The sequence below is a fragment of the Eublepharis macularius genome, chromosome 16 (assembly GCF_028583425.1).
Source record: "Eublepharis macularius isolate TG4126 chromosome 16, MPM_Emac_v1.0, whole genome shotgun sequence".
NCBI lineage: Eukaryota > Metazoa > Chordata > Lepidosauria > Squamata > Eublepharidae > Eublepharis > Eublepharis macularius.
Window position 1 is genome coordinate 47781296 of NC_072805.1, and position 25314 is coordinate 47806609.

Here is a 25314-nt window from a genome sequence, read left to right on the forward strand (position 1 = left end):
TCCATTAGAAAGCTGTGCAGATGCTCAAGATCTCTGTACCATTCAGTAGCCCAACAGGCTCCAAGGCTCATACTATTTAGAGCCGATGAATGTTCCTGTCCCAACAAATGAATATGAATCTAGGGGAGCCCCTTGCCTTATGGACAAGTATGTAAGAGTCTGGATTAAAAGTGAATGCCAAGAGGTGTGTGTGTGGGGGGGGGCAGGGGAGCTTAGACAGCAGGATGGCTGCATCTGTTCTGAAGAAGCAAACACGCAAAGGCACCCAGTCAGCCCCTTCCAAAACACAGAGACTTCACTAAGCAAAGATCCTTAATTAGAGATGCCAATCCAGTCACGTGGGTCCCAGGAAGAACTGCTTAACAATGAACAGAGACCGAGAAATACACCTGCCAGGGTGGCCAGTGGTATATTCTGGAGAAGCACATTTTCTGTGCACCCTGACCACTTAAATGCTTTAAAACAAGATATAACTGCACAGCCCTGAGAGCTAGTGTGGAGCAGCGGTTACTGGACTAGGCTCCCAGAGACCCAGTTTCAAACCCCCACTTGCCCTGAAAGCTACTGAGTGGTCTTGGGCCAATCACGTGCTCACTTTCTCACACCCTAACCGACCACACCAGCTTGTGATAAATGGAGGAGGAGAGAATCCTGCCCGGGGAAGAGGTTCACCGCAGTTCTTCCTGCTGTAATGCTACTCACACCACTCCTGCCCGTGGTTCTGGTCCAGCACAGCAGTGTTTTAAAAGACCTACAACTGCACCAAGCTGTCAGAACCGGGACTTGCCACACGCCCTGCAAGGCCCAGATTTTTCCTGCCTTTCAGCCATATGGGATGGGGCCTTAAAGAAACAGTGCTATTTTCCTGTCAGATGGCATCTAACCGCCCCCAAAGACCAGCCACCCTGCCTTTTCAGTCAACATCCCAACCACGTTTCTCTTTCCTTCATTACTTGATCTTCTGTTCTGTTTGTCTGCCCATTCCTCTCCCCCCGCCCCCCACACACGCTTCAGTTTGTCTCTTGTCCTGGCCTTTTCTCATTTTCGGTCACCTGAGGATTCTTTTGGTTTCTGCTCAGTATCTTCCTTCCCTTCTCAGTAACTGCAGCCGACACACACAGACTGGGATGGTGTGCTGAGGTCACTAAATGCTCAGTCACTCTGCACATGCTCAGAGTGAACCAGTCACTCCCACCCAGAATGGGAGATGTGTGCCTTTTCCCTCCATTCAGCTCTTCCTGCAATGCCCTTCTCCCACTATGCAGCCAGCAGTTAAAGGGCCACCTTTCCCCCTTCCTTGAAAGCTTGAAGGCGAAACAGGCCTGAAAATCCTTGTTAACAAGGGGTGGAGGAAAGAAAGCCTGTGTTTGTTAAGAGACATTATTATTATTTACTTTGGTGCCCTGTGAGCTGGAGTTTAACTGAGGGCAGCCTGGAAGATGCAGGCAAGAGACGGGATCAAGGTCAGTGGTGGCCAACAGAGGTCAGCTGTTAACCTACTTACAATTTGTGCACCCTGCTGATCAACAAAGCAATTCCAGCTTCCTATTGAAAACTGACCACAGAAAAAGATGGAGGGTCTCCAAGCAAAGTGCTGAAATCCAGAAGAGCGGCAACTTGGAATGCACCTGGCTAGTGAAACAAAATCCCCTCAAGTTTGAAAAATAAACTCTTCTTAAATGAAGTTAATGATTAGTTAGGTCTTGAAGGAAATACTGTTTTATTCTGCATACAACAAGACGAAGGGTTGTCTATAGTGCTGCCAAGGAGTAATTTGTTTGCCAAAGCTTAGTAGAGGTTGTGGGCTGGGTTTATTGTATTTCACGGCTTCCTTGTTATGAATAAAAGCCATTCTCTTGCTTTACTGAAAAGTCTGGAGGGTGCATGTTAATAGAATCTCAGCTGTGGTGTAAAAAAGCAATTGGACACAGTTCCATATTTTAAAAGGAGGGTGGCACAAGATAAATTGCTTTTCATTCCTGCCATTCCTGCCTGGCAGAACACAGAACACAATTTCTTGTGACAAAACATGACATATCAGAATTCACAAACCCAAGCAGCAAAGTGATTGGACATGGGGAGATTCAGGTGGAGCTAATTTTGCATTGCAAGAGAGGAAGCCCTTCTGAGGAATCAAAAAGCTGCAGGCCATGTGGATGTGCCGCAGAAGAGCATGCCCAATGGCCCCTGAAGCCCTCCTCTTCCTGTCCTGCGCGATGAGCCTTGGAAGACTGGGGTTCCAGTCCTTTTCTTCACAGCAAGTGGCTCATTCGGCTTCCGCATGCTACCAACCGACTGATAAGAACGTCTGGGGCATTTCCAAGCCTCTTCATGGCAAAGGAACAGCCTTCAGCTATGCTGTTCAAACTAAGCTATGCTCAAGTTCTGAACACAGGTAAACATACTAAAGAAAAGCTGCTGCAGTGAAAGAGAGCGCAGTGGTTGCCATTTGTGGCCCAGGCATTTTAACCCAAATGGGGCCATGTTCCTTCCTGGCTGTTAACAGGCAGGGAGGGCCCACAGCACATTGCCATGAGAACAGGCACCAACCAGCAGCTTCACAACCTTTCAACAGGCCTGCGTAGGTGCGGAATTCTACAGCTAATCACCTTAGCAACAGCTCTAAACATATGTGCAGTGACATCAGCTGATTTCTGAAAGCTGTAAATAGAGGATAATAGCATGGGGGGAGAATAATCTGGATTCAAGCCAAGTCCTAAAAACCCCCACACAATTAAGATAGTGTCTGTCATTCAATGTATGAAAACTTGCTTGTGTACCCCTTTCCCCCAAATCTCTGTAACTGTTGTTAGGTGTATAATTACACAATAACGAAGTTAACTTGGCATCCTCACGCAAATAAGATAGCGGCTTGAAAAAATTAGCCAGCTGGCTACCAACTAGCTCAGAGCTTTTTTTAAAAAAATGCAGAAGGGAAACACATGAAACACATCTCTTCTCCCCTCGGCACCCTTTTCAATACTTAAGGAAAACCACACTAGCTACATCTTATCATTATGAGAGATGTGATAGTTACCACTAATGGCCAAGGCATTTAACTCAACATGGAACCTTTGTGAATAGTAACGGCTTGGGTCAACAACACACTGCCATGAGAACAGGCATGAGCCACTCGCAGTTCCTCAGCCAATCTCAGTTCACGGGAGAAGGGCTGGCAGAAGGTCACTAGCCACAATGAGGTCAGCGGGAATAAGCAGGAAGCCTAGCTGACAAGCAGGTGACTGGAAGGCAGTCAATTCAGGTTGTCACATCCCCGCACGCATGGCATCTTCCTGAGCTCTTGAATTATTTAGAAAGCCTCCCACTCAGCAGCCAACAGAACAGGAGAGGAAGACAAGATGCTTGTGGTGTTTTTTTTTATTCATTTCTCTCAGATCCATATTTCCAAGATTCTTCTGAACAATGCACCTATTCCAGATACATAAGTCTCTGCTTTGCTTTTCTGCATTAAATGGTTGAGAAGGGAAGAACAAATTGGCTTAAAAGGATTTTCAAATGTACAAGAAAATTTTAAGCAGCAACATTTATGCACAGCCTTAGTATTCAGTAGACTTGACCGCAAAATTTGTTGACCCAGGACGATGGGCTCACTGCAAAAAATGGATATAGGAGACAGTGCAGCTCTACCAACAAGACAGCAGTACCCATCTTCACACCACCTGAAGGTTAACCTCCACCCCATCCTGAGCACTTGCATGAAATCATGGGATATCCCTGGAAAACGCGTTCTAATGCTTTGGCAATCAAAGCAATTCACGGACAATGCTTTCTTTAACAAAGCAACCTTTGGCCAAACTGAAATCTACTGAACAGTAAACAGAAAGAGAAGTAATTATACCAAAGATTAAACCAAGAGAGCAAAGACGTCACTTGCCAATTTCCCTGCAACCCAACAAGTGCAAGAATAGCATCAGACAGGCTGGAGTGTTCGTGGCCGGTTGGACGACAGGGCCCACAGCAGGGTGGCCCCACTAGTCAGCCTGACAGTGTACCCCACACCAATATAAAAGCTGCAAAGAAGGATCAGTGAACCTTGTTGCAATGAGCAGAACACAGCATTTCTGACCATAGCTTCCTGTTTAGAAATACTAATGTGGCCTGATAGAATGCAACACTTCCTGTAACCTGAAGAGGTCACAGCAAGATCTACCACTCCTCCCCCTTCCTTTTAAGGGCTGCTTTGATTGCAGGCCTGTCAGCACACATGCACACTGGCCACTCCCAGTGCCCTGGGGAAGGAAATACGCAAACTGGGGAGTCGGCTGCATGATCACATTGTATTTTTATATGTATACAAGAAACAACTTGGGGAGTAACCCTTGCATGTACCTTGACTCTGCTTCTCCCATCATTACAAATTACTGGTCCTTATAAGAAATTGATGTTCTATCTTTAATAAGGGTTCGTTTCTGACCAGCATATGAAGTGTTTTCTGGTGGGTGGCCAGGCAAAAGGGTCTGTAGTAGAACGGTGGATTCAAGCCCAGTAGCACCTTGAAGACTATAAGCTGTTGAGAGTCAAAGCTCCCTTAAACAAAGCTCTCATAAGCTTCAACCCTGAAAATCTTGTTGGTCTTTAACGTGCTACTTAAAGGTAAGGGTAGTCCCCTGTGCAATCACCGAGTCATTACTGACCCATGGGGGACGTCACATCACAACGTTTTCTTGGCAGACTTTTTACAGGGTGGTTTGCCACTGCCTTCCCCAGTCATCTACACTTTACCCCCAGGTCATTTTACCGACTTCGGAAGGATGGAAGGCTGAGTCAACCTTGAGCTGGCTACCTGAACCCAGCTTCTGCCGGGATCGAACTCAGGTCGTGAGCAGAGCTTGGGCTGCAGTACTGCAGCTTACCACTCTGCGCCACGGGGCTCTCAGGGGTGTGAAATTCAGCTTGGAACTACTGAATACATACCTTCATTTCATTTACCATGACTGTTCGGAATTATGTGGGTATATCCAGATGTATCCAGCATATTCAGATAAACCAGTATTTATATTACCAAATTATCCAGATATATCTGAGAATCACACTTTAAAGGTGTGCAGCAGCTTTGCAGGCTTCCCAGCCAACAGGGGAGGGGGGAAGGAGGCAGCATTATTCTGTCTGTGGCAATTTTGCTTGCTTGCTAGCTATTGTCAGGTCTGGCTGCTCCCTTAGTATTACTGACTTGCTAGGATGGGTGCTGGGGGTTCTCTAGTCTGAATATGGTTCTGGTGAGTTTGCACTGGCCCCGGATTCTGCCTGATATCTTTGAGTGACACTCGTTCTGTTGGGCACATAACAGCATCCCTTGCTTCAGCTCGGTTCTGGTGGGATTCTCTTGCGGACGTTGGTTCCACTGGGCTTTGCTGGTTCTCTTTGCATTGGAAGGTTCTGGTCACTGGTTGCTGTTGTGTGTTGGCCAAGACTGCCTGTGTCCTGACGGTGACTTGGATTCCCCACCCCCTTAGGAAACAACACAGAGTGGGGCTAAGGGTAGCTTATTCAGGGGCCTATAGAATTGGACTCATTGGTCCAATTCACTTAAAACCTAGGGGGTCTCTAATGGACAGGTATGATTATGTTTCTTTGCAACTTTGGTGCGGCTTGCTTGAAAAATGGCCCTTCCAGTTCCCTGGAAAGATTCCTCCATAGGGAATAATGGAGTTGTATATATCTGGAATTCCAAATACCATACTGGTTTTTTTGGACCCAAATATCAGGAATGCCAAATATTTATGGTATTGCTGACACCCAAATCCAAATAATACTGATTTTGTTTTTTGCCATTGTTGCACAATCCTAGTGCTACTGGATTCAAATCCTGCTATTCAGCATTTTATAGAATACAGTTTCTTAGATATGCTGGTAAAAGCAAGTTACGTTATATAAAGTTATATTCTTTAAGTTATCCTGGGCATTATTTGTTTAGTGGAATGGCAGGATAGAAGAATCTTAAATAAATACTGAGACTGTACAAACGCATCTGTACACACTGTACACACATCTCTGTACACACTACTACTAGCCAGCCATTTCCCATTTTAATGCAGTAGGTGCTGCAAACAAATCACAGAAATCTTGAAGATGCTTCTGTGAATGCTGACCTCTAGTTAGAGGACACAACTGTTGAGTAACCTGGTATTATGCTCTCCAGCAGAGTCATCAAATTCACTATAAGAAAAACAGTTTCACTACAACACACAAGAAGAGAGCAAATTCCTCTGTGAAGTTAAGATTTACACTGGACAGAATTTAACAAAGCCCACTTCATTAGGACTCCAGATAGTTTGACAACCAAACAATCTTGCCTCTGGGATGTTCAAAATGTACTTGAAATGTCTTTTAGCCCTGTGTGCGTGTTTCATCTGATTGCTTGGAACAAATACCCCATTACACTCCAAGACAAAATTTCTTCTGCACTGACCAGTGACTAGTATCGCCTCTTCTTCATACTCCCTACTACCTGGCTGTTGGCTCAAAGTATAAGAATTCAGGCAATTAAAAAAAACCAAGCGAGCTTCAAATAATTTCAGCTGACTGAGGTGTCAAAGCCCCCCCCCCCCCCGCCCCAGCATGTCATTTTGAGGTCATACTTCCTGGCTTTGTCTGGCATTTGTCTTTTCTCCCATTTCAAGGTGAAAGATCTACACTAACAAAAAATAGCTAGGCTTACACATAAAAAGTGTTAGTTTTTACAAATACAGAATGATCTAGTATGCAAAGCCTTAATGTTATAAAGGTTCCTTACTAGTAAAACCTTCAAACAAAAATATGGAATAAGGAACGATTTACTGATTAAGTCTAAGAATTCCCCAGCAGAAACACCCAGTGATTCTGGTAACCAAAATCCTTTCCAGTTTAAGCTGCTATGTTAATTGTTAAAAGCTTCGATTGCGCTCTAGAAATAACCTTTCCAGAACAAAGGATGTACATGACCTAATCAAATTTGAGTAGGGTGTAGTCTGTCCTGTTTTTAATCCAAAACTGGTTCTCAACTCTGCTGTTGCCATCAACATATTTAACTACATGACTTCTGAACATTTTTGCTGTGATACAGAAGAAAAACTTAGCATGCCAATCGCCCGTCTTGCATCTCATACATTAGCACCAGTGAGCCTCAGGAGTGCCTCCTTTCTAGCATTTCACTGATGCGATGTGAAAACGGGGAAATACGCCTCTCGGAAATGTTGCATCAGGAATCTTAGTGAAAGTGCAGCAACTAAAGTAAAAAATCTGATAAAACTCAGACAAACTCTATAGTATTACCCCCCCCTCTCCAATTAAAAATTACAAGACTTTCAGCATCCAGTGATGGACAACAGCTCACACCATCCTTGCATCCTCTGACACCCCTCTGAAAGTGTATTAAATTAGGGAGCAGAGTGGCAGCTGGGCAGGAGGCTGGGAACAATGAAGATAAAGTTAGCTTTCAGCACTGTGACCCTGTCCAGGCGGTGCGCCAGAAGACTATAAATAATTGATAGGCGCAGCCAGCCCAGCCAACACACTAATGTACAGAGCGGCTCTTACAGCAACTGGAGTACGATTGCCCATTACATCATTACTTCTTTCTACTTTGCACTCTCCTTATCTGCAATGCAATTTTACTGCTTTTAAATAATAAATTGCACTGGGACTAGAAATGCCCCTATGCCCATTCAGTGTCTAGCAGGGTGTGCAACTACACAAATGAATTTTACATATGGTAAAATGAATTTTGCATTAAGCTAAAAAAGTCCTTGCTCCACTAGAAGATGAAGCCACACGGCCTTTTAAAAATATCAACACCTCTGTTTTATCAACAAGGACCTTTTCAAGCAGAAGCTCCTGACTAATTCCATCTCTCGGAAGCTGACTTTATGTATGATTTACCAAGGTTGGCACAGACGCAGTGATAACACAGGCAGAAAAGGTTGAAACCAAGTCTGCAGTTCTTTTGGCCAAGAGAATATTGTGGGAGAAGTGTAGAAAAACTTATTCATAAGAAACAACACGATATGCCACTTCCCCACATCTGCAGGCAGGCTACTCTGCCAGCCACTCTCCACTTTCAATAAAAGCCGACTAAATGAAATCTACAGCTCGAGTCAATTCCTGTAACAAGGTCCTTAAACCCTGGAAGAAAGTTCGACCTCACTGAAGGTTTTGCTGGGCCAAGCAACCAACAGTACTGGCATGGCGCAGCCTCTTTTGCATGGATGCAACTCCAAAATAAAAGGGCTGGAGTACTCAAAACAAGTCCCGCTAGATGGGAGAGTCAGAAGGGAAACAGCAGTGAACACTGATTAAAGGCAAGGCAGTTCTGGGGAAAGAGAGCAGACGGGGCACGCACGTGAGGATGGGGCTGGATCCCAAACCAGATTTCCACTTGCGCCAGAACTCACGCACAAGCTGAGAGGCAAGAAAAAGGCAGCAGTCAAACTTGCTGTCTCCTCCTCACTTGCCATTTCCACTTGGGCAAGATCTTGAGCAGCCAACTGAACACACAGCACGGAAGGTGCCGAGCGCTACACAGGATCTCGCGCAAGCAGAACTGTGCAGAGTCCATGTGTGTTTCTGCTTGTGCACTGCTGGGTCCAAGCCAACATGCAGAGGCCTCAGAGTCCCACAAAGGGAGAGACTGGGCACAGCAGCAGCAGCAGTGGAAGAGATGGAAGTGGATTTCTGAAAGTTCGCCACAGTTCATCTCAACTCTTAATCAAACGTCAGCACTTAAGTCCAGCGGCTAATCCTGCTACTTGCAGTATTTCCTATGCTTCCCCTAGTTACATCACTCAAGAGAAGTTCCATGCTACAGAGGTAACAATATGGGTGTATACATTTTGGCGGCGTGTGTGGAGAAACACATTACTGCAAGCCAACTTGTGTTCGGGATTGGCCAAGAGAAAGACAGGCATAAAAATACAGGAATGGCTACAGCGTCGCCAATATGAAGGCCATGCCCCGGTAAGCACATGATGGCTCACTTGGATCAAGAAAAGAGAATCTGACAACAGGCCACTTCCGCAGCTAACCAAAAATTATAACTGTTCTTTACTTACAGCACAGGGCCCTTAAGCCAACCAATAACCTAAGTAGGACAAATTTAATAGCCGAGTCAATTTGTACATTAATGTGAAGCAGCCAAATGAAAGATACAGCACAATAATTAACCTTCAATTAATGGAAAATGACAACAAATTTAACTTTAAAAATGATCAAACGGGAAGGAAACACCTCTAGCCAAAGACTAAGGCTTGAGAGCTAAGCACGGGAAAGGTGACAGCAGGCTAGCCTGCAGCCTGCCGTGACAGGAAAGCAGAAGAGCAGGGACTGGAGTCCCCCTCTTGCAGGGCTTAACTACGACACCCAGTCCCCTTGTGTCCTTGCAGTGTCCCACAGACCCAACTTTCACTGAGAGGGCCGTGCTTAGAACTGAATTTCCAGGCACAGAGGCCCCCTCTGGAGCAAGATGGCAGCACACAAGGGGTTAAGCCTCCCCTGGCACCATTCTCCTGCCCTGAACTAGCCCAAAGGAGCCAATATTTGGGGAAACTTAGTGGACTAATGGGCCGCATGCACATTCCCCCAGTGGTCTCCCCAGGGTATTTCAGGTCAGGAAAATGGCATTGGGGGGGGGGACCTGAAGCCTCCTCCCTCTGTGCCACTTGGCCCTGACGGGAATTCAGCCACTGAGAACCTAGGAAAGCTCTTCCAATCATGGAACTACACACACACACACACACCTGGTTGACTAAGTATCGCACAGTGAGGCCCTCAGGTTGGGAATCCGAACACATGCTTTCAATGAGTCGGTCTTAAGTAGGAGCCAAGAAATATTTTCACAGGAAGAGGAAACCTGGGGCCAAACCAGACATACTGGGAGCAGCCATGAGATTCCCTTTTCACACATGAAGCAGGGCCGAAAGGTCTAATTTTTTACACCCAAATGGGTTGTCTCCAAGTGAAAGGAGGTTGCACTCTACCACTTCGGGGACCCTTTTCCCAACCCGGCTCCAGTACTGGAACTGAGCTGGGCTAGAGGATGGGATAAAAGAACCAAGGGACAGAGGGCAATATGGCACTGTTCAGCTCCAGGCGCCCACATATTCCTTTCAGTGTCCATGTGAAACCCACCCCCTGGATTTACAGCAAAACAGACCACCTGGGGAGATGGTCGACCGCGCTTCACCAGAGGTCTTTAAGCGGAGCCTGCATTTTCACCCACTGGGGATGCTGTAGTTATATATTCTTGCTCACCACAGGGAGGTAGACTATATTTATTTATTTTATTCATGTTATTTACAGTCTTACCTTTCTCCTTGAAGCTCCAGGCAGATTATACAGTGTATGTTAAAACAATCAGCAACTGGGACATTCAATAAACAATACAACAGGGTAAGGACAGAGAAAACAAAACTGCAAACTGCCTTAAGATTAAGTGCTACTACTATTGAATGAAGTTTGCTTTCTGACTGCAAGTGAAGTGCCCCCTGCCCCAGTTCATTCAAGGCAACAGAATTCTCACAGCCCAACATTACGTCCCATAGCTGGCTTGGTTTTCTGAGGGCTACAAAGCCTCTACTAAGCGGCCACCATCTCGCCCCTGAGCCAAGATGCCATGTTTTGAACACCTAAATATCTGCATGTCTTGGACTACATACATATCAAATTTCAGCTTCCTTAATGGCTTGGAAGTACTTTAATTTTTGTGGGGAGGGTTTGTGGGGAGGGTTGTCCCATCTTCAGATATACTATAACAATTAGTAAGAGGAGCTGTGAATGACCCACAAGGTGTTGGAGCATTTTTCCTATGAAGGCTAGCTAGAGCCCAGCTTTTCAGTTTAGAAGTAAGACGACAGGCAGTTAAGGGGGAAGAAGATACGATAAAGGTGTACAAAATTTTCTACATACTCCAGGTCACAGTGGATAACAATTATACCATTCCCCAAACTAGAATTCAGGGACACTCAATGAAGTTGCTGGGCAGTAAACTTGGGACAAAGAAAGTATTCTGTCACGTGACAACTTGTGAAACGCAATGGCAGAAGACTCAGTGATGGCCGCTTGACTAGATGGATTTGAAAGAGGAACTAGCCACATTCCTGGAGGACAGGGCCACCGATGCGCGTTCACCACGTTGGCTAAAGGGAGCCCCCCTTCCTCAGGGGCAGTGTACCGCTGAATGCTGGCAGCAAGGAGAGCAACGGGTGAGGCTTTGGCCTCCACGTCCTGACTGCATGCCCTGTGGAACATCTGGCTGGCTGGCCACTGTGTGAAACAGCATGCCACAATCCAGGCGCGACACAACAGGGACCTTGTGTTCTTTTATGAGCCAACGTACAAGGGCTGTAATACACTGGGAAGTACCCTAGCGATTCTGGACCCTCTGTGAGGACCTGGGGTCTTTAGGCATATATTTTTTCAAATGCTGTGAAGCGCCACACACTGTAACTAAACATTATAAAGCACATTCTTGTGTTTTATTATGGGCTCTTACTTCTGGCCCCAACACCCATTAGCACCGTAACCTGCACATGTATATCATGTCGATTGTGAAATAGTACACCACACACTTACCAAAGTTGTCTCAAGCCAAGGGAAGCCAGAAATACCTGCTATAGCAGAGTTTATAAGGATACAAAAAATTCAAAGTAGGGCATTCTTTCCATTCCATAATTAAATACTTCTCTAACCCTTTGGGTGCCTGCAGTCCTCTGTATGGCAACAGCAATCATAAGAAACATTTGATTTGTGAAGATTCATAGATGCGTGTGCACGTGTGTTTGAAAACCAATCTTTAAATGACAGATTAGAAACAAAAAAAATGACTGGTAAATTAAGATAATTTAAGAATAAGAAGATGCCCAATGTGTTAACCTGAACAATAATGAACGATTCTCAGCAAGGAAGATAGTTTGACTATCTTTGCATAGAAAGGAATTCCAGATGAGATTGCCGTAAGGGACAGGAATTTGAAAAGGAACTTATGCAATTTGGTATAACAGACCCACGGGACGTGGCTTGGACCTTTGGTGGGATAAGAACACTCCCAGCTGGGAACCGGCAAAGAGTTTCAGGGCAAGGTAGGAGGAATCAGAACACGGAAGTGCAGCATTCTGGAATCACCAGCCCCCAACTTTTTGCAGCATTCCAGAGTATGATAAAGAACTTGGGGGGGCAGGAGTTTACTACCCTCGCTACAGCATTCACATACATACTCTGGAAATTTCTCTGTTTCACTCCAAGTACTTGCATTTGCAAGGTTCTGAGATACAGAAAATGTATTGCTTTTGCGAGCATTTGCAAATGTAACCAATTTCTCCACTGGATCCCAGGCACTTGATGTTTGCAAGCTCTTGGATGCAACAAGAGGTTTTCCAAGAGGAGGAATAAGAGCACCACCCTTCAGCACAGAGAACACCTGACATGCAGCATTCTGACCCCACACCCTCATAGGCAGAGCCAAGTCACAAAAGAATTATCTTCTGTTTAGGTCAGGGGTGTATACATTAGTTGGGCTGCCCCATAACAGCACCTAGCTATTCCTTATAAGCCAGGCACTGTTAAGGGGCAGCCCACCACTTATTCCTGATGGCTGACCTGCTGAGCTGTGCACCTCTGACCATCTCCTGCTGTAAACCAAGCCATGAATCTCCAAGACATCTTCATTTCTGCGCTGTCCTTTCCCCCTCCCATTTATCTTCCTTGGAAGGAAAGGCAGCACTGAGGCTGCCACTAAGGGGAGGGGATGTGGCTCAGTGGTAGAGCATCTGCTTAGCATGCAGAAGTCCTGGGTTCAATTCCTGGCATCACCAGTCAAAAGGATCAGATAAGTAGGTGATGGGGAAGACCTCTGCCTGAGGCCCTGGAGAATGTGGACCTGGAAGGGCCGAAGGCCTGAGTAAGTATAAAGCACTTCATGTGCGAGTGTTCAGGTCGCTGCAGGTGACCGAGTGAGAAGTCTCAGATCACAGCCTGTTCAGCCCCTGACCAAGGGAGCCTCAAGTGTGCAGCTTTGGCAAAGCAGAGGCGATAAAAAGCCAGACTTTGCACAGCTCTGAGTTCAGTCAGCTCAGCTTTATTACAATAAAAATGGTAATCAAAGCAAATTTAAAAGAATAATCCACACATCTTCCAAAGGGCTTTGGAGAGGCAGGCAATAATTATTCTCCCATCACAAAAGAGAGAGAGAAGCATAAAGAAACTAAGCATCCAAATACAAGGCTGAAGCCAGCCAGCGACGCAGGTTGGAAAGAGAAGTCAGTTCCTCAATTCCCAGCAGTCAGCCCCGAGACACCATTTCTCCTCCGGTCTGGTTTTTGTCTCTCTACTACAAAAAGGGTAAGAATCAGCAGGGAGCCACAACCACTCATCCCCAACGCTGACCGAGCTGTATCGTCTGTCCTTTGACACAACTCACCGGCTGTATTCTCTACAGCAGCAAGAACTAATGCATCTAGAGGAGTGGGCTACAAGTACAGCTCTTTGATGAGGCACTTCCAGACTGCTTCCCGACTCCACTCTCTTCAAAGAATACCACACAATCAATTCCACTTCTACTGCACAACAACCAGGGCTGTGAAATGAAGAGAAGGCAACAAAAAGTTGTCAAGGGTAGTGCGGGGGGGGGGCAGGGGGGGAGTATGCTTTGCATCCAAACTCTCCTTCCCCAGGCACTGCTCAAGCTATAATGAAGTGCGACACAGGAGTGCAGAACTCCCAAGCAGTTCCTGCAAGAACTGGGGGCAGCCAGTGGTAACACACAACAGGGATTTGTGCACCTTGGCTTCTGGAGAAAGTATTTGAGTGGCTGGAGTTGCTGCTGGCTAAGCCTGTTTAGCCTTCTGAGTTGTTAGGCCGCTTACTTACATTTAAAATGGAAAAATATTTTCCACTTGCCTTGCCTCACTGAGGGATTTCACAAACCTAACATGCTTGGCCTGCATGTTTCTCTGACCTGAAACAAAGTATGGAAAGTTTTAAACCCAAGGGAAAGTATTTTAGAGTAATGAAAGAAACAAAAACGGGGTCAGAAAAATAGCACAATTTTGTGGCTATGAGATTCACATTGGCAGTACAAGCTGAAAATGCTATATTAGCATTTTGGCATCCAAAAGCCAGAATACGCAAAAACAGAACCTGGACGGGGTAGTGACACATAGCTATGTACATTCTTTTTGCATACAATGTTTTGGCTTTTCAAAATATCTGTGCGCTCTTACTAATGGGCTTTCCGCCTGTGGAGATCTACTTGTGAATTTCTACCTAGATGCAGCTTTGAGGTGCAAAAACCTCCTCCCCTCACAGATGTTGTTTAGACGGCATGTGCCCAGAGGGGAAGAGCTGCGCCTTTCTGCTCAGTTCCTTCTGAGTTATGCCTAAAAACTACTTCTAAAAGATTCCAAACCATGGGTCTGTGCAGGCACGAACTCAGCATGGTACACACAAACTATGACAGAGAAACGGAGCCGCCCTTCCTTGAATACCTTGCTGGGAATCCCATTCCTTTCTGGCAGCTGCTGTTGCATCCCTTCCCTACCATGCGGCATCTCCTCCATCCCAAAAACCTAACCCCTCCTCCCCCTCATTTCTGCTCCGCTTATTTTCAGAGTTACAAATGTGACTAGCCCTGCTTATATGAATTTGCTGCCAACAGCAATGTCAGCATGCGCCATTCCTATATATTGCAATGAAAACTTTTGAGTATCAGGAACAGTCTGGAATTACCCTTGGCAACGGCGCTCCAGAAAGCAAAAGCTCTGTCACACGCAGGAAAGCACAGCTGCACTGAGAGGGCTAGTCTGAAGCATGCCTTTTAAATGCATTTAAAGGCACACTCCCAATTCTCTTCCCTAACTGATTAGATGTATGAGCATACTATGGACAACATTTATTTGAAAGATTTATACCTCGCTGCTGAAAAGGGTTCCATGGCAGTTTCCAAATAAAAACATTTTAAAACACTCCCATGTTTTCCAGCAAGAACAGCAGAAGCCCGCAGTAAAAACAAGTCCATTCCTAACGCCAGCAACCAGACAGGAAAAGGCCAGCTCTCTCACACGCAATCATAATCAACCCAAAGCCTGAGTGAATGAAAACATCTTATCTCTGTGCCTAGAACGAGCAAGGCCAGATGCCCAACAAGCAGCAAGGAGGAGACCGTTCTACAAAGAGCCACCGCGGAAGATGTGAATTGCTAGGCAGGTTCATGCACAGTCTTTTAAATATTTTGGCCCCAAGAAGGTAATTGCCAGACTAGGTCTAGCTCATCAGAAGGGTGCTTGTAGCCTGCTGCGACGTATATCTGACTGGTTTAAAATTTAAACGATGCTACAGGGCCACCTAAAATGTCCCTGCTGGATGAGACCCGTGGTCCATCTAGTCCAGCCTCTTGACTCACACAGTGGTCAGCCAGCTGCCTCAGAGGGCCGAGGAGGAAGGCGCTGACACCAAGGCCTTCCTCTGATGCGGCACCCTAGCGCAGAGATTCAGACATTTGCTGCTTCTGCACATGGAGGCTCCCTTTATTCACCATAGTTAGTAACCACTGAGGCACCTCTCCTCCAGGATATGCCCAATTCCCTCTTAAAGCCATCAATAAGAACGGAAGAGCTCTGATAATATGGATGGGTACAGAAATGATCTGAACTCTGTCATTATCCCAAACGGGCAAGTTCCCTTCCAACAGGCTCACCCTTCCTTCAGTCTCTTCTGCTGCCCTCCTCTAAAACGCAACCTGTACACTCACCTGTTGCAGCCGAACTCCAAGGAGGGCTGGCTCCTTGCCCAAGTCTTTTCTGCCAATAAGAGGAGCTGGCGGCCATGGCGTCTCCTGCTTACAGCAGGCATTTTCATGAACAGCATGCTAGCTACAGCATGCAGAGAACCTCAAGGAGTACGCCAAGGGCAACCTGAGGATCAGGCGAGGTCGGTGTCAATTGGCAAAGCGGATCTCATTCTTGTGGCCCCTCTTAACAGACTAGCAGAAGAGCAGCGTACTGGCTGGGCCAACTACACAAGCCTAAAGCAAGGTACACTCTGTGCCTTATGCCGCTCAGGATCAGTCATGCTGGTACAAGTGTAGGCAGCCCTCACATTCGTTCTTCTGATGTATAATCTTGGCTTGTCCCCGAGGAGAGGCACAAAGCTTCCCCAAGCCATACCAACAAAGGAAAGATGTGGACGGCACGGGCTTGGTCAGAAAGGCCCGCATTAGACATCTATTATTCATGCTCCAGAAGCACCATCAAAAGGCCTGGGTAGATTTCCATTAAATCAGCAGATGGCTGCTATTACAGGGCACGTCTCGACGGCATCAGCATCTTCCCCACTGAAGACCAGCAGCCTAACTCTGACGGGGCCACGAAGCACCGAGAAGCTGCACTCCTGGGTCTCGCCTCACTCCCTAAAGCACCACCACACAAGGCTTTGGTACAATCCATACTGAAAACATTCTGAGAATGTCCTGTGGCTGCTTGTTGGCCAGCACACAAAGCAGCAGAGAACTCCGCATCTGAATGAACCCTGCCAGCTGCTCCTCCTGCCCTCTCTCCAGCAGACAAAGAAGGCTCCTCTGAGTTTTCAGTTCAACTATGAAATTCCCCAACCGCAGGGGAGGAGACAATAGCGAGCCCCCCCACCCCAGCTCAAGGCAAACACCACAATAAATGCATTGGGGGGGGCTGGGAAGATGACTCTCCCACAGTTTGCTCCAAGAACTCGGCTGCAGCACGGAGTCCTCTGCACAGCAATGAGATGCTCCAGAGCTGTTTACGTGAGAGGGGGATGGGAACAAATTCCGGAAACAGCCAGTGCAGAGGGCACCAGCCAGCCCAGCCCCCATGCATTGCTTCACTGCAGTTATCCCAGAAAAACAGAAGAGTTTGTGCTTGCTTTACTGTGGCTGCCAAGCAGATATGAAACAACTCCTGCCAAGGAAGCATGCAGCTTCTCTGAGACGCCTGCTCACTTTCTCTAACCCACATGAGGGAAACAAGCAACGCTAGAGGTGGTATGAAGCAGGCACATGTTTGAGGAGCTCTGGAATGCTACACTTGCTGCCATTTTACGGCCCAGTGTGTCAAATGGCTTCCCACAAAGTTACTTTTGGACAGGAAATTGGGGGGCAGACAACACAGCTTTCCTTCCCATTTACATAGCCTTCCAAAGCCCCTACTTCTTAAAATGATAGCAAATACTTTACTGTTTTCAAGTAATACAAACCTACCCTCAAACAATGCTTGAAAAGGAGGCTGGCTTTCTCAGCCTTCGCTAATCATACACATAGACCCAACCAAGTGCAAGAAAGGTTAAAAAAAAAGAGTAAAGGTAGTCCCCTGTGCCAGCACCGAGTCATTACTGACCCATGGGGTGGGGGGGTGGGGGAGCGGTCTCATCACGTTTTCTTGGCAGACTTTTTACAGGGTGGTTTGCCATTGCCTTCCCCAGTCATCTACACTTTACCCTCAGGAAACTGGGTACCCATTTTACCGACCTCGGGAGGATGGAAGGCTGAGTCAACCTTGAGCTGGCTACCTGAACCCAGCTTCCGCCAGGATCGAACTCAGGTCGTGAGCAGAGCTTGGGCTACAGTACTGCAGCTTACCCCTCTGTGCCACGGGGCTCTTGAAAGAAAGGTTCTGCAATGTTTTAGTTCTCAACTCATAAGGATGTATCAAGACCAGACGTCCCCCCAGCGATATCATGGGGACTGCTTATGTATTATTAAATGAGAGGTGAGCCAAACTTGGGCGGGGGAGGAGGGAGTGAACTCCCAAAATACTTTTGTGTTCCTTGCCTCGTTTCTGGCAATTTTTCATTTGAGCACTTGAAGGGGTGCCAAAGCATTCAGAGGCAAGAGGGAGCATGCCCTGTGGATACGGCAGCCAAGGGATGCTCCCCGTTTGGTCAGACTACAGCAACAATGCTGCCCCATTAGGCAAAACAGGAAGCACGAGCCTGGATGAGCCCTCCAGCACGCCTCTCACTGACAGTCTCACTGGGAGATGTGCTTCAGCACACTCAGATGTCAGGGAGGGTACTGCTCAGGTAGAACTCCGGTGCTGTGGCTTCACTGAGAAAGCAGATGGTCTTCCCCTCTCACCCCCGTTGCTCTGACAATGCCACAGAGCCAGGGCCGCTTTATTACTTGCTCTCAAGGCTGCCAGGCAGTGTACCCCACCTTGCCATACAATGAAACCGCTCTCACAGTACAGCGCTGAAAGCTAGGAGTAGCCCGTTCATCTCCGAAGACCTGGGGACACCTTCCCATTCAAGTGATGGCAACGCTGCTTCACTCGCCTTCACTGATACAGCCACGTAGTAAAATCAGATTGGTTACCGTGCATCGCGGCAGCATATCACAAAACAAATGCTCGCTGGCTGGGGTCACACAGTGATAATAGTGCCAGACAAGCAGGAGGGGAAAACAATTCAAGGATGAGAACATCCTTGGAAAAATTAAAAGGCGTATTTCGGGGGCAGGAGGGGCGTTCTATACGACAGAGCTCCCCTTTGCCCTGCTAAAGCACTGCACTATGTTAAATAGGAAAATTACGTTTTAAAATTTAAAAGCAGGGCATCCCATACTTCTTTTCCCTCCTTTCACTGGCTGAGTCACTGAGAACCGACTTCGTCCAGAGCCCCTGGGGAGGCCAGCAGAGTTATTGCAAGGAGCCTGCTAACCCATACGTCCACTAAGCATTGTCATTTTGATATTTTTCTCATTATGGATATTCTCAATCAACGGGTACCAATTATTATCATGTGAGGGGTCTGCAAAACGTTTTGATGTTAAAAAGAAGTCCTCTTGCTCAAAAACGTAAGCAGAAAAATCTGCCTCCCCCCAAACTCCCTGGGATCTCTTCCTACTAGACATCAGCAGTTACCACCATTTGGAATTCTGTTGAACTCTTCTAAGAGTTTGGAAGACATGCCAAATAAAACTTAAATTGCAGTCCCATGCATAGAACTTTCTGGAAACCCACTATGAAACTTTGGTAGAAAGTACTTCATATTTTAGATCTTCCTTCCAATACAAAAAAAAATCAAAAGAAAACGCTAAAGTGCAGAATGAGGCAGCTTTGTTTCACTTTTTTGTCTTCTACAGTTGATAAGTCAGCCATTCAATTAGCATACACATTTGCCTTCCATCCTACCTCAATTAGGGCATTCAAATTTGGTCAGACAGAAGAATGCAGAGTGAACTGCACTAGACAGGAATATTTTTAGCAAGCAGTCAAGAGACTGCTGTGGGATTTCAACTTCCATATTTATGTCTATGGTATACTATTTAAAAAGGAGGACAGGAATTCGCCCAAAAGAAAAGGAAAAGCCATCACGTAGTTGTATTCAGGTAATCACTTGAAGCACTCCTCAGATAAACACTTTTCCAGGATGCCGAGCAAGCCACTCTGATTTAGACAACACGTGGCTGGAGAAACCTCCAAACGTTGTACGCAGTCAAAATTACTTCCACAGCTGCCTGAGTCGCGATGCACATTGAGGTCTGACCAAAAAGTTTTCCCCCTCTCTGACTACCCGAAAAGTTACAGCCTTACAAATTTACTTAATTACTTCATTCAAATAATATCTTCAAATAAGTTACAATAAACATTGTGCTACACAATTAAGCACCAATGAAATACAAAATATGGTTAAGCAGCAGAAACGTTTATGAATCCAAGCCAAACACTAAACAGCTGACGGTGGGCCTTGATCACACATGCCCCATAAAAGGGCTAAACATGAAGGACACTGGCAACATTCGACAGACCCTCTCTCCTTGAGGGAAAAGGAGCTGCTCCCTGGAAGACGAAGCCCTGGGAAGACATTTCCAAAAGGGACTGGGGGGGGGGGTTCCTTCCTGCTCTTTCCAGGCTGCAGCTACAAGCAGCACGTTTTCCTCCAGCCCTGCCCCCATCTTTTTCCGTTCTCCTCCCAGCACTGCGGCAACGCAGATGGCAGCAGTGTGACCTCGCTGTTCCTGCCTCCTTGTTTTGATCCCGCAGTCTTGATTGTTCAGGCTAATCCCACACTCTGAGCCTTGGCTGCCAGCCAAAACTGTTATTAATGGCACAAAAGCTTCTCATTCCAGCTACTTCGACATCCGCTCATGCTGCTGTTCCCCCCCCCCCCATGCAAACTGGAGCTGCAAACCCTTTGGCAAATCAGGAAACAAAATACACAAACCAACTCTTTTCCAGGACATCTTTACACACGTGAGGACTTAGGCCATTGCTCCCACTGCCTAACATAACAAATACTGTGACGAAACATGTTTATTAAAAAAGGAAAACTTATGAGGAGCTTAAAACTTAAAGCTACGTTTTTGTGAAAAGGGAGCAACCCAACCCAAAGAAACATAGGCAGGTACCAAGAGGGACATCTCTGTCTGCAGCCAATTAAAACAACCATCAAGGCAATTCTGGGAAGATTCATGATGAACACTGTATGAAAATCTGAGACGGAGAAATTCTCGCTCTTGCAGCATCAGCCTGGATATTTTTCTTGGGCAGCTGTAAGAAAAACATGTTACCAGGTTCGGAGCTTGTACACATGGTTATTTTGCTTCTTGTACACAAATGCTGCCCCCACCCCCAGTGTTGATCCCATCTCCTTAAAGTGGGGCTGAAAGGTGGGTTTCTTCTCTCCGCACTGTATATCTTACACATTGCCCTCTACACCTGCATAAACAGGTGTGTGATGTGCCATTTAAAGACCACCCAGAATTCTTAGGCAGGACTAAGGAAGACTGCCTCCTCCCACACCGTACAGCCCCTGCCGGTTAGGACCCTCTTCTCAACCCCATTCTCAGTGCAGTTGGCAACCAGGCACAGAGAGGTTTTCGCTGGTGGTGCTTGCCCCTTGCAAGGCCCTCCCCCCTTGAGGCTTGCCTGGCACCTGCTCTGCTGTTTTTCGGCATCAGCCCAAAACACTTCTTTCTACCCAGCTTTTTAACTGAAGGATCCCAACTTTTTAAAAAGCTTTTTTTATGGTCTGCTTCTAGACTGTATCATGAGATTATTTTTAATGTCCTGACTTGGCTTCTGTGTTGTGATTTTTTTTCTCTTTTCTTTTTTTACTGCACCATTATGCTTATGAGCCACCTCAAGAAGCCTATGGAGAAGCAGCTTGCACATTTTTTAAGTAAATAAGATCCATTTAATGTTTGTGGTTCTTAAGTCTAGAAGATTTTTCCCTGCATTGGTTTAAAACCACATATGCTTAAGGAAGGTCTGAACACTGAGTGTAACATTCCAGTCAAATCCATCCTGAAAGGCGGCTTGAGAAGCTAAACTTGCTTCGTTCGGCCTTCACCTTCTGTAGCAGCAGCAGGATGATCTGGTCAAACCCAAACAACAGACCCAAACAACAAGGGTCACAAAGCATTGTCAAGGACAGACAACCCACACTTCAAACAGTGAGTATGTGTATTGCTAATTTATTATATTTTTGATGGATATTGTAAGCCACCTATGATGGAAAGCGAACAAACGCATGTGTGTAAGTTCCCTCTCTCGAGTGCAGGACATAAAGTTTCCCCAGTATACCTGTGCATCTATTATATATTTCCTTCGGACTCAAACTACCAAGATTTTCATTTCAGATACAAGTTTGATTTACAAGCTCCCCTTCAGCCACAGCTAGGAAGGAGTGTCCTAAGAAAGCAAACCTTCAGTGAAAGCAGCATCTATGGCAGCAATTCCTTATTATCGGCGTACGAGGAAATCAAGATGCCAAGAAGAACAGTGAGACCTAGGAGTGACTGATGCTAGTCTACTTCCAAAGAGGAAGCGATGCACGCTGCTCTACAGAAGCTGCGTTCACAAAGAGAGACCTGCCGTGAGTTCTGAAAACATACCCTGAATAAAACAATGCCAGCAGCCTGACATAAGTGAGTCTTCAGAAGCAATTATTTTGATGGAGAGACGGGACTTTATAGGTCTCTCTGTGTCGCATAAGAGTAAGAAAACAAGCCCCTGGACTAAACAGCAGGGCCAATGAAAAGCCAGCTTCTGCACTGGGAAAAAAGATCCTATGAACTAGAGACCCACATGTCAATTTCACAGGTAACATTCGTTTCTCCCCCTCCAACTCTTGAAGTTCAGTTAAGACCTTGAAAAAAGAAGAAAGGAGCAGATTGTGCTGTGGGGATATTTACTGAAAACGCTGAAAACGCTTTTAACCCACCCACTGTTTTAAAAAAAAATCCCAAGGTTGCTCACAAAAGTTAAAAATGCAAGTAGTAAAATGTAACTAAATCACCAGCAGCAAATAATATTTCTAAGAAAGCTAAAATCATCACCCAAAAGCAGGGGGACCAATCACAAACAGGTGAAGAAGGGACTGAAGCTTAGATCATTCTCACACGTCTCACGAAATGAGGGTGCCATCATGGCGTGGTTTCTGGCGCCATCACGCCAAGATTCTGTCCTTGCTCAGCGCTATGCCGAGACGTGTGAAAACGACCTTAGTCTCTCGGGCCTAAACTTCAAGGATCAACTTTCTCTAACATACCACATGTTCCCCTCTATAAAGTCTGCAGAAAACACTTCAGTGGTGGTGGGGTATCTCAATAAGGTATTCGGAAATGAACAAGGAAGGCCCGGCATAAGCGATAAATGCTCCCAGATGCAACACTAAGTCATCGGTTCTAACCACACAAAACCACTGGCTATCATTTTTTACATGTTTGTACTTTGAAGAGAAGCCAAGTCAACTGGATTACTTCCTAGTACCTATCTGCATATAACCCCACGAACAGAAGAATGCAAACCTCTGACACAAGTATATGCTTTGATGTGAGCTGCAAGACGAGATCCCTGTTTCAGATTAAGGATGTGTCCAATTTGTTTAACAAAGCAACCATTTAAACTATCAAAAATGTTACTGCTTAAGCATGAACACAATCGCAATCTAGCCCACATACGTATTCTTACATATTATCGGCTCAGCTTTTGATTTCTGTTAAGAAAACTTAACATCAATGTGCTCCAATCTTATGCACAATTAATAATGCCAGCACTGGAAAACACACATTCCCCAGGCAGAGTCAATCTTGGAATGTACAGGCAATCCGTGGCCAGCTTTCCAAGCCTTGGAAAATGTTTACACATTTACACACACACACCACACCACACCACACCACACCACACCACACCACACCACACACACACACACACACACACAAGCTGCCTTTTACTGAATCAGACCACTGTGTCCATCAAGAGATCAATACTGCCTACTTAAAGTGGCAGCAGCTTTCCAGAGACCTTTTATATCATCTTCTACCTTGTCTGTTTAACTGGAGGTGCTGGGGACTGAACCTGGGACCTCCTGCATGAAGAACAGAGACTCCAGCACTGAGTCACAGCCCCTCCTTTAGCCTTTAATTAGGTACTATATGTCTTGACAAATCCATGTGCCCGGTCACCAAGGTGACTTGTAATCTATTCTCGTGCCTCAAGCCCCAGAAGTCCCCACGCCAAGGACTTATCAATACAGAAGTACAAGAATGCCCGAAAAGCTGTCACTTGCCCAAAAGCTTCAAGGAAGAAGGCTCAGCACCAGGAAAGAGACTAACTTGGAAAAGGCACTTTGTCAACCACGGAGAGTCGGAAAGGCCAGTTAACAGCCCGGTGCACGGCCCGAGAGACAGACCAGTGTGTGGGAGAAGCAAGCGAGAAGCAATTCTCACAGGAGCGCCAGTTCCTGTGCTCATAAGCAACGGCCAGTACGCTTGTGAGCAGGCCTCAGTCTGCAGGCACCTGAGGGGCAGCTGGCTCAGAGTTGTGGCCGCGGCTTTCATCAGCCAGAACTTTTAACACACACACACACACACACACACCCCAAAAGTTGGGTGGGAGGCTGCATTCTCTTTCAGAAAAGGAATGTACTGATACTTCTGTATCTGTTTTCAACAGTGCAGGTATAAATAATCAACAAAGTTGTTGAGAGGAATAAATTTTTTAAAAGTTAAGTTTATAAATGATTAGCATCTGCCTGGCCATAAGAACTGAGAAGAGATACAGCAGTTCTTCCTGAACGGAGTAACAGAGAGTGGGGGGGGGGGGGTTCTGGCCTAGTCCAGCAGGGGATTTCTGCCGTTCGGGTTCTCCACAAAGGCCAACCACGTGCCTCTAGGACGTCTGCAAGCAGCAGGAGGCGGCATCATCCCTCCCCTGCCACTAACCTCCAGCAATACTGCCTCTGAGCACGGAGGCTACTTTGCTCTGCCGACAGCTGGCAGCCACAATGGACAAACGGTGCTGCCTTACCTCTACCCTATCTAACCAGAAATTACTAACTGAATGCCCAGTCAGATACTGCCACCTGATGACATCTTAAACACCTATGATCGAATATACTACAAATGCTCTTGGACTACATTTGATTGTATTATGCTGGTGCCTGACGAGAAACAGAATAATGATGCCCTTCCCGGCATCAGGGGAGTACGGCCGCAGTCTGAACCAGGCTTCCTGCAGAGCACATCCCTCTGAACTCGGTGGGACTCACTTCTGAATCTTTGGGACTGCCCTGTAAAACTCTTCACCTTAAAAACAGGAGTCCTCAGCCCGTGCAGAAGGCAGGGCTTAACGGAAGAATCCAAAGGTAGCAAGGTAGAACACTTTCACATTTATCTGTGGGGTAGTGGCATAAAGAATAATTAATTAAAATTGTTCACTGTGAAAAGTGAAATTTGAGGAAAATGGTGTTATTTCAGATAGGCATATCTTGCCTTATTTGTATTACCGTCTAAACGGTTTGTCTGGTTCCTAAATTTTGGGGCTGGCTCTTCACTCTAAAGAGAATTTCTCAAGGCTTAGTACAAAGCTACACATCTTAGCTCAGATTTCTAATGTAAGCCAGAATTTAAACTGCTCTGGAAATGTCCAAGACTGCCAACTCACCCAGGTAACTCCAGAAGTCAGCTCTGTGTCTCTGCATTCTGTTCCACCCAGGTCAACATGCACAGGGATATTTAAGATGGCTTGACTGCACCAAGACTAGCATCCAGCACAATGGTCCAGCAACTGATAGGCCTAGGTGCCCAGAACAAGGAATCAGCTCCACGCCGAAGACCTTTCGCTTTTCCTAGCATGCTGGGTGGGGCCTGTTCCTTTCCACCAGCTGAGGGTGCTCAGGGGTGGGGAAAGGCAGTGGGTAACTGGCAAACGCCAACACCAGCAGCCAAACACAGGAAGGGGTGGTTTCTTCTTCGTGGTAATCACCATGCAGGGGATTCCAAGTGGCCCAGAGGGCTGGAGGCTGGTCTTTAGCAAGGAATACAAGCCGCCTTGTTCTCTGTCTTACTGAGAGGTG

The 25314-nt window shown here is 46.3% G+C and overlaps 1 protein-coding gene and 1 non-coding gene across 4 annotated transcripts in view; one reads left to right on the forward strand and one right to left on the reverse strand.

Annotated features, from left to right (window-relative positions):
• The window catches only part of ANKRD11 (ankyrin repeat domain containing 11), a 173306-nt gene that overhangs the window by 84368 nt on the left and 63624 nt on the right, over nucleotides 1-25314 (reverse strand). The gene's annotated exons all lie outside the window — the stretch shown is intronic.
• On the forward strand, nucleotides 12733-12803 carry TRNAA-AGC (transfer RNA alanine (anticodon AGC)). The gene has a single exon. It is a non-coding gene; the product is annotated as a tRNA-Ala (tRNA).